The sequence below is a fragment of the Trichechus manatus genome, unplaced genomic scaffold (assembly GCF_000243295.1).
Source record: "Trichechus manatus latirostris isolate Lorelei unplaced genomic scaffold, TriManLat1.0 scaffold00162, whole genome shotgun sequence".
NCBI classification, from domain to species: domain Eukaryota; kingdom Metazoa; phylum Chordata; class Mammalia; order Sirenia; family Trichechidae; genus Trichechus; species Trichechus manatus.
The window spans coordinates 5,506,040-5,515,372 of NW_004444098.1; positions in this window are offsets into that span (position 1 = coordinate 5,506,040).

Here is a 9,333-nt window from a genome sequence, read left to right on the forward strand (position 1 = left end):
TCTGTTGAGCATGGGATCTTCATGAGTTGAGGACCAATTCAATGGCAGCCAAAAACACAATAAATTGTGTTCAGGGAAGTCTGCTGGATACTTAGGGACAGTGAGAAAATTTTTGGGAATCTAGGAGAAACAAAACCCACATCTTCTCCAACCCTAAAGTCCATTGTTTAGTAGAGGACTGTCATGGATTGAATTGTGTTCCCCCAATATATCTGTCAACTTGGCTAGGTCATGATTCCCAGTATTGTATAATTGTGTAATCTGATGTGATTTCCTTATGCGCTGTAAACTCTATCACTGTGATGAGATTATATGTGATCTGCTTATGTGTTATAAACTTTATCACTATGATGAGGTTATACTGATGATGTCTACAAGATTGGATAGTGTCTTAAGCCAATCTCTTTCGAGATATAAAAGAGAGAAGTGAGCAGAGACACATGGGAACCTCACACCACTGAGAAAGCAGTGCTGGGAGCAGAGTGTGTCCTTTGGACCTGAGGTTCCTGCGCTGAGATGCTCCCAGACCAAGGAAAGACTGATGCATCACAAGGACCTTCCTCCAGAGCCGACAGAGAGAGAGAGCCTTCCCCTGGAGCTGATGCCTTGAGTTTGGACTTGTAGCCTACTAGACTGTGAGACATTAAACTTCTCTTTGTTAAAGCCATCTACTTGTGGGATTTCTGTTAGAGCAGCACTAGATGAGTAAGACAAGGACTAAGCAACTATAATTTAAAACAGAATACATTCATTAGTTCAACATATATTAAGCACCTATTTATTAAGCTATTGAGACACATGTTTCCTTCCCTCAAGGAAATTACAGTTTGATAAAGAATGTTAAATAGGTGCTAAGTAGAAATACAAACTGGACATTTTCATTAGAAACATAACTTACATGTAGCATGGGTGAAGAAAGCTACAATCTGTTGAATGTCAGAAATAACAACTCTGGTTTATGTTTCTGTCAAGATTGACTTCATGAACACTGTGTAATTGACGGAAAAGGACTGAAACCATTTTGTTGGCTGGTAATTTTTTATACTTATTTTCAAGCTTTGACTTACATTTCTTTTGTCTACTTGAAGTAGCTCTGAAGTAGTTGAAAATAGTGTTTCTCAAGGACTAGTGAGCTTCAGAATCTCCAAGCAGATTCCTGGGCCTCATCTACAAAGTGCCTGATTCAGTAAGTTTGGGGTGGGGCCTGAGAATTTTCATTTCTAACAAGTCCGCAGGTAATGCTAATGCTGCTGGTCCCCAGACCTCACTTGGAGTCACACTGGTTTAAGATACAGATGCCTTGATGCAATGCCTCCTAGATTCTGAAGCGAGAGTAAAGGATGGCAGGATTTCTGCACATCTGTTTGGGGGCCAATGGAGTGAAAAAACCAATTGCAAATCTAATGCAGAAACAAAATAAACTCCTCTTTGGCTCGTTCAGGACCTCAGAACTTGTTTGGTAAAGCTTTAGATATCAGGAATTGAAATTTATGCCATGGACTGCCAAAAGAACAAACAAATCCATCTTAGAAGACATACTACCAGAACACTCCTTAGAAGCGAGGATGTGGGACTTCAGCTTGCTTACTTTGGATATGTCATCAGGAAAAGCCAATTGCTAGAAAAGGACATCATGTTTGGTAAAGCAGAAGGTCAGCCAGAATGAGGGAAACCCTCCATGAGATGGATCGACAAAAGAGCCACAACAGCGGACTCAAACACCAACGATCATGAGGATGGGGCAGGACCGGGCAACATTTAGTTCTGTTGTACATAAGGTCACCATGAGTTGGAGCCTACTTGACGGCAACTAACAGCAGCAAAGTTCACCCCTCTCTAAGTCTCTAATCAGCATTGTCAACTTGCTAATCACAGAGCTGTATAACCCCCAAGGCCTGATGAAAAGTTTGTTTGCTGTGGTCACAGGGCCTTAGAGTTTCAGTTCCCATGCAAAACCCAGAGAATTGGTAAGGTTGTTTGTTTGTTCACATTTTGCATCCCTGATCACTCTGCCCCAGCCGTGAGGTAGTTTCATGTTTTGAGTGGAGAAGCCACTCAAGACTCCATCTAGGGAGGCTGTGGCAAGGACAGACCATGGAATGTGAGCTCACCACGTCCCAATAGCCAAGGAAAGAATGTTCTTTCCCCCAAGTTTGTGGCAGCTTCAGCCTGTATTTTACTGGGCCTGCGTGTTGGGTGGAAGCGCTAAATATAGAGGTCAAAGAATTGATTTCTTGTCCAGACTCGGCCCCCACTGCATACTCTGTGACTTGGGACCGTGTTGGGTCCATGAAGTTCTCTGGTCTAGAATGTTTGGGTCTATAAAATGAGAATGCAAGGCAGTGGGGGAATTCCTAAAGGGACTTTACCGTGGTGTCATTTGTTACCAAGTGTTTTTGAAGTAATGTGAAAAGAGCATATTTTGAAATATGTGCAAAGGGAATTTTTAAAAAGGAATAAGATACAATCACCATTATGATCCAGCAATTGCACTCTTGAGCATTTATCCCGGAGAAATAAAGAACTTAGGTTCATACAAACACCTGTACATGAATGTTCATAGCAGCTTTATCCATAATAGCCCCAAACTGGAAATACTCAAATGTCCTTCAGTGGGTGAATGGTTAAACAAACTGTAGTACGTCCATACCATGGAATACTACTCAGCAATGAACAGGAACAAACTATTGAGACACCCAACAATATGAATGAATCCCTAGGGAATTATGCTGAGTGAAAAAAGCCAATCCCAAAAGGTTACATAATGTGTGATTCCATTTATATAACATATTTTTAGAAATTTTAGAAATGGAGGACAGATTAGTGGTTGCCAGGGGTTAGGGATAGGGGAAGAGAAGGTGGTGGATGTAGCTGTAACAGGGCAACACAAGAGACCCTTATGGTAATGGAACTGTTCTGTGTTTTGACTATGGTGGTGGATACACAAACCTACATAAGTGATAAAATTGTAAAAAACTAAATACACACACAGACACGAGTACAAGTAAAACTGAGGAAATCCGAATAAGGTCGGTGGATTGAATCAATGCCGGTATCCTGGTTGTGATATTATACTGTAGTTCTGCAAAATGTTACTATAAGGCAAAACTAGGCAAAGGGTTCAAGGGATCTCTGTGTATTATTTCTTACAACTGCGTGTGATTCTACAATTATCTCAATAAAAATTTTAATTAAAAAAATTAAAGATCTTTGTTTATTGTGAGCTGCCTAGTGATCAGAAACTGGTGTTAATGTGATTTAAAATGTCAAGTTATAATCTAGTTTACACTAATTACTTATGAACAGACCTTCTCTTACACTTTTGTAAACTTTCGGAAAGTATCTAACATAGAGGAAAAAAATAAAGTAATAATTTCAGCCACAATTTCAGCATTCAGTGTCCATAAATAAAGTGTTATTGGCACACAGCCACGAGCATTCATTTACAAAGTGTCTGACCGCTTTTCGTGCTACGATGGCAGAGTTGAGTAGTTGCGACAGAGACCTTTTGGCCCGCAAAGCCTAAAACATTTACTATCTGGCTCTTTACAGAAAAAGTTTGCCCACCTCTGCACTAAGGGGATAATTGCCCAGGATTTTCTGGTCTGAGAGGGTCTCCCATTGTCACATGGGTTTCCTAAGGTGGCCCTGAAGAATTATCTGGGTTCCCAGGCATTCCCTGAGAAAACTGAGGGAAATAATGCTAACATGTCACAGCATAAACTGTCCAGGAAAAGGTCCTGAATTAATAGCGTGTGCCCTATGTTGCTTTGCTTGTATAGTCTGCCCTGGCAGCTCATAGGACAAAAGGCATCTGTTTAGAGAAAGAGAGAGAGCAGGGGTTTCTTGTGGGACACAGGAAAGAATGTGGTTACAGAGTGAGACAGACTTGGGTTCAAGTTCAAATCACCGTTTAGTCATTTGTCAGCTATGTGACCTGGGGCAATTTAGCCATCTTTCTGGATTTTCTCTACCCTTCTTTAAAATAGGGATGAGAATCCCCAGTTGCAGGGATGTAGGGAGGATTCTGTGAACTCCTCTGTTAAGTGTCTGATATGTAGTGGGCCTGGCAAATGCTGTTCCAGGACGGGAGGCCACTTTGTTGTCTGGTTTTGTGTCTGTGCTCTCGAAGCCTCACGTCCCTCAGTCTAACTCTGGAATCTACCAAGAGGCATCAGAATCCTCTTTTAAACAGCACTCAGGCCCCATTTTTGCACAGTCCTCCACAAGTGTCTATGGAGTGTCTTTTTCCAAAATTAGTCCAGCTCCCTGCTGCCTGGACCTGCGTGGAGGCTCCGACACGATGGAATACAAATCAAATCTGGTTTTCAACGATAGGATGAAATGTATCTTCAGTGCTGGGGGAAACCTGCAGATTGATGTGCTCCCAGTAGGCTCAGCACTAGACTCCGGGAATAGGCCAATTCAGGCTGTAAACTGTTTCCGGGCCTTGGGGTTATAAAGACAACCTTCTTGCTGAAATCGGTACAGCCTGAAAGGAAACACCCAGGGAGACCAGCTTGCCTGCTCTTCATAGGCGAACATTAACTTCAAAGTGCCCTGGCTTGTGAGTCACTCTTAAAATTGATTCAACGGGGCCTCAGTGGGCTCCCCACACCAACTTCTCCCAGGGCAAGTCAGGACAGCTGGGAGGCCTGTGTTCCATGCTGCACACTCAGGAAGGGACATACAGCCAGTCTCAGATGTCCTCACCCCCCTCAGCCAGGCAGAGTAGGACTGGGATGACTCCAATGCTGACAGAAATACACAACCCTAATCATCACTTTAATCCCTCATATAGGAGGTGTAGGAGTCCCTGGGTGATGCAGTTAATTAAGCACTCAGCTACTAACCGAAAGGCTGGTGGTTCAAATCCACCCAGAGGCATCTTGGAAGAAAGCCCTGGCTATCTACTTCCAAAAGGTCACAGCCATTGAAAACCCTATGGAGCACCGTTCTACTGTGACAGACACGTGGGGTCACCATGAGTTGAGGTTGACTCGATGGCAACTGGTTTTACGGAGATGGAAATCAGAAGAAGGAGATTTGATGGTTATCAAATATAATTTCATCGTAGGGAGGGACAACAGAGGATCATTCTAGAGAAGTCTATCACAGACAGGAGCATCTTAGAGGCTTTCATGTCAGCCTCTCCTCTCTGGACACTAGATCATGTGCTTCCCGAGAACAGGGGTGGGTGCTATTCTTCTTTACCTTTCCAATGTCTCGTGCATACTTTGGCACATAACAGGTGCTCAATCTTGTTTGTGGAATGAGTGAATGTATATCATCTCTTCTATACACAGTCTTTGAAAAATTTAGAACTGTTACCCCTTTTTTCTTTTCTGAAGACTGAATTGGTCTAGTTCTTAGAGAAGTTTTCAATGTGCTGAATATTCCTGACTTCTTCCCATCCTGAGATTCCTCTGGATAGCCCCCCAAAGATGTCCCACCCTAATCCCCAGAACCTTTGACTGTGATGAGATATCCTCCCATGATTATGTTATATTAGATGGCACAGCTGACCTGGGTGGGCATGATCTGGTCCCATAAACCCTTCAAAGCAGAGAACTTTTTCCAGCTGGTGGCAAAGAGATTCAAAACACAAGAAAGAGTTGATGCATGGTTGCTGGCTTTGAAGATGAAGGACAGAACAGCAGCCTCTAGGAGCTAAGAGCAACCCCCTGCCAACAGCCAGCAAGGAAACAGGAACCATAGTCCTACAACCACAAGGAACTCAATTCTGCCAACAGCTTGAATGAGCTTAGAAATGGATTCTTTCCCAAAGCCTCCAGATAAGAGCCCTGCCAGCTGACACCTTGATTTTGGCCTTGTAATACCCTAAGCATAGAACCCAGTTGAGCCTGTACAGATTTCTAACCTACAGAACATGGTTGTTGGCAGGATTCAGTTCCTTGGGGCCTGTTGTTTTCACCTCCTTGCTGTTGGCCAGAGGCCGCCCTCACTTCCTTGCCACATGGGCTTCTCCAACATGGCAGCTTGCTTCATCAATGTCAGCTAGGGAGAGATTCTGCCAGCAAGATGTATGTCACAGTCTTCTGTGACCAAATCATGGAAGTGACATTCCTCCAATGTTGCCATGTTCTAGTGTTAGAAGCAAGTTACTTAAGGGGAGGGGATTATACAAGGCCATGAATACCAGGAGGTGGAGATCACTGGGAGCCGTTTTAAAGGCTGCCTACCACAGTCCTGATGGTGGTTTGAAGGGCAGCATAATTTAAGAAGCCAAAAAACCAAACCCATTGCCGTCGAGTCGATTCCGACTCATAGCGACCCTATAGGACAGAATAGAACTGCCCCATACGGTTTCCAAAGCTGTAAATCTTTATGGAAGCAGATCGCCACATCTTTCTCCCAAGGAGCAGCTGGTGGATTCAAACTGCTGACCTTTTGGTTAGCAGCCGAGTGCTTAACCACTGCGCCACCAGGGCTCCTTGCAGCATAATTAGCTAACTATTATGGCTGTTTTTGCAACCCCTGGAAAATCAGAAAGACTTCTAGAGCCAGAAATGAGTTGAATCCTAGCTCAACCACTTCCAGTAAGTCTGGTGTTTGGTAAAGTTTCTTGACTTCTTTAGGTCTCAGTTTCTCCTTTGGGAGATACGGGGATGACAGTACTGGCTTTGCCTAATAGTTGTGAGGATGTAGGAAGAGCACCTGCTGGTCTCCCACATGGTGAGTGTGAGTGTCCACTGAATGTTAATATCCCTTCACTTCCTTCATGGCTGCACTGAGACTTTAATTAGCCTGTTTGGTATTTCAACCCTGCCCTAAACCTCCTGGAATTTCTGGAAGTATGTTGAGTTGCCATGATTTTTGTAATCTCTCATCCCAACCACATATTGATTAACTCAGTACTGAATAAAACCAAAACCAAACCCATTGCCGTCGAGTCAATTTCAACTCGTAGGTTTTTGGTAACGGTTGTTTCTAATGATGATATTTTTATAAAGTCAACCAAGGGATTCAATTCTGACCTTATGCTGTCATAAGATTTGTTTCTGGTACTTTCGTGCCATGGCCTACATACATAATTAGAAATCTAAGGTTCCTTCAAACTCCATGATATTTGTTGTTTCTTGTTGGACTCTCTATGCTGGTCAATAATTGATCACTTTGCTCAAACTCAAGTAGTATTCAAATCCTTCATTGCCTTTGCTTACAACTACAAGATGCTCATTATTTATGATTGGTTATTTTAGAAATTACATGAAGGTTATTTGGGAGCATTTATACTCCTTCTCCTGAAGTTAATCCATAATGTCAATATGCCCCCAAGCCACTGTTGACTTAATTGATGGGAAACCTATAGAAAGGAAGGAAGGGTATTTAAATTGCCATTAATCTAAGCTCAAAAGGCCTCTAATCAAGTTTTGGGCTGGAGACCTAGCCTTTCCCCATACCCTACTGTGATCGTTAAGGTTATGTATCAACTTAGCTGGGCCGTGATTCTCAGTGGCTTGAGAGTTATGTAATGATGTAGCTTGGCAGTTATGTAATGATGTAATTTGGCAGTTACGTAATGATGTAGTCATCCTCCATAATGTGATCTGATATGATCAGCCAATCAGTTGTAATGGGAGTTTCTTCGAGGGTGTGGCCTGAATCCTATATATATATATATATGTATAGACATTCTGGCAAAGCTCACTTGCTTGCTCTGGATCCTGCATCCAGCTCATCATCATCTGACCTCCAGTTCTTGAGACTTGAGCCAGCAGCCTGCCATCTTACCTGCTGATCTGGGGTTCATCAGCCCCTGCAGCTACATGAGTCAGGAAAAGCCTCCAGCCCTATTCCTGACCCACAGACTTGGGACTTGCCAGCCTCTACAACCACGTGAGCCATTTCCTTGAGATAAATCTCTTTCTTTATATATATAAGCTTTCAGTGCTTCTCTAGAGAACCCAGCCTAAGACACCTATCCTCCATGTTTGTGTTCAGCCCCCCAGTTCTTAGAGAAGAATGCTGGGTACCTGCCTGCTTCTCTGATGAGCCACATTCCTTCCAGCTGATCACCCTGAACATGGCCTAGTTTGGGTTTTGTTTGTAAGAAAGGCAAGGTGTTAAATAGATCACAAGATGCAAGCTACTCATAGACGGCTTAAAGCAAAGCCACAAATTAGATTGCAATGGATTATGTGTCGAATGTTTTTCTTCAGCCCAAACAGAAAGTGGGGCTTGCAGAAAGCAACTCATTAACCCATCAGGGAAAAAAAATCATAAATAATGATACTAATCAACTCTTCATCTCTCTGTAAACAACCTTTTTAAAAAAAATTATACCATTTATGCCAAATGTGCATCTGGTATAAAATCAATAACCATAAAATATCATACAAGAAAATCGTGAAAGCAAACAAAATCACACAATGCTGTGACCAGGCCATAGGAGTGTGCCCCTTTGGCCAGCTGCTTGCATAATGTGAAGTAATGCCTGTAGGATGGTTGACAACAGTTAAACTGCACTTTTTCAATGAGAATAAATTATTCCTGGGCAACTAATAAAATTTATGAAAACCTTGAAGGAGAGCTTTTTCTAAATCCATGTCAGCTTTTCGTGAGAAGGCAGGTGGAGATTTATGTTAGACTTCTTACTTATCCTTCCTTCCCACCTACTGCCTCTTGGTGAACAAACTCAGAGCTTCATTCTGCCATGGGAAAAACAGTGTGTAGAGTTTTGGTTGATGGCCTTTACCGAGTAAAGGCAGATAAGAAGTTTTATGAGTAGCAAGATTTAGACTTGGAGGATTTGCTCTTGGATTATAACCAAGACAAGGGAATGAGGCAGTTGGAACACATTTTCTTTAGGTTGTCTTTATAGATTGTTTGCTGATTAATGGCCTTTTCAGAGTTGTAAAATTTTGTAAGGCAGATACCACGGCTAGTTCTGCTCTTTCTGTTGTTAATCTAAATACATCGTCATTAAGAGAGGTTAGTTATTTTAGCAAAAGGCAGAGACAAACGACTTGTTTTTTCATTGGTTTCAAACTAAAACCAGCTCTTTCCTTTCCCTTTAAAGAGCTCTTCGTACAAATATTATGATCTTTAAATGTCTGGTTTGAAACCAGTTTTAAGATTGTTCCACCACCAGCAAATAATGCCGAGGCTCCAAGGCAATTATTTATGGGTCCTGGTTGTTTTTAAAAAATGTAATCTTGCCGTACAATTCTTGGTGATGACATAAAACTCTGTGATGAATTTCAGAGAGTTTTTGTGAGAAAGAGAAATCCTGGCCTTATGGCATTTCAGAAAGATCCTGGACAACATTCACCACTCAAACGCAGCAACAAATGTTGAAAGGGGCACTGT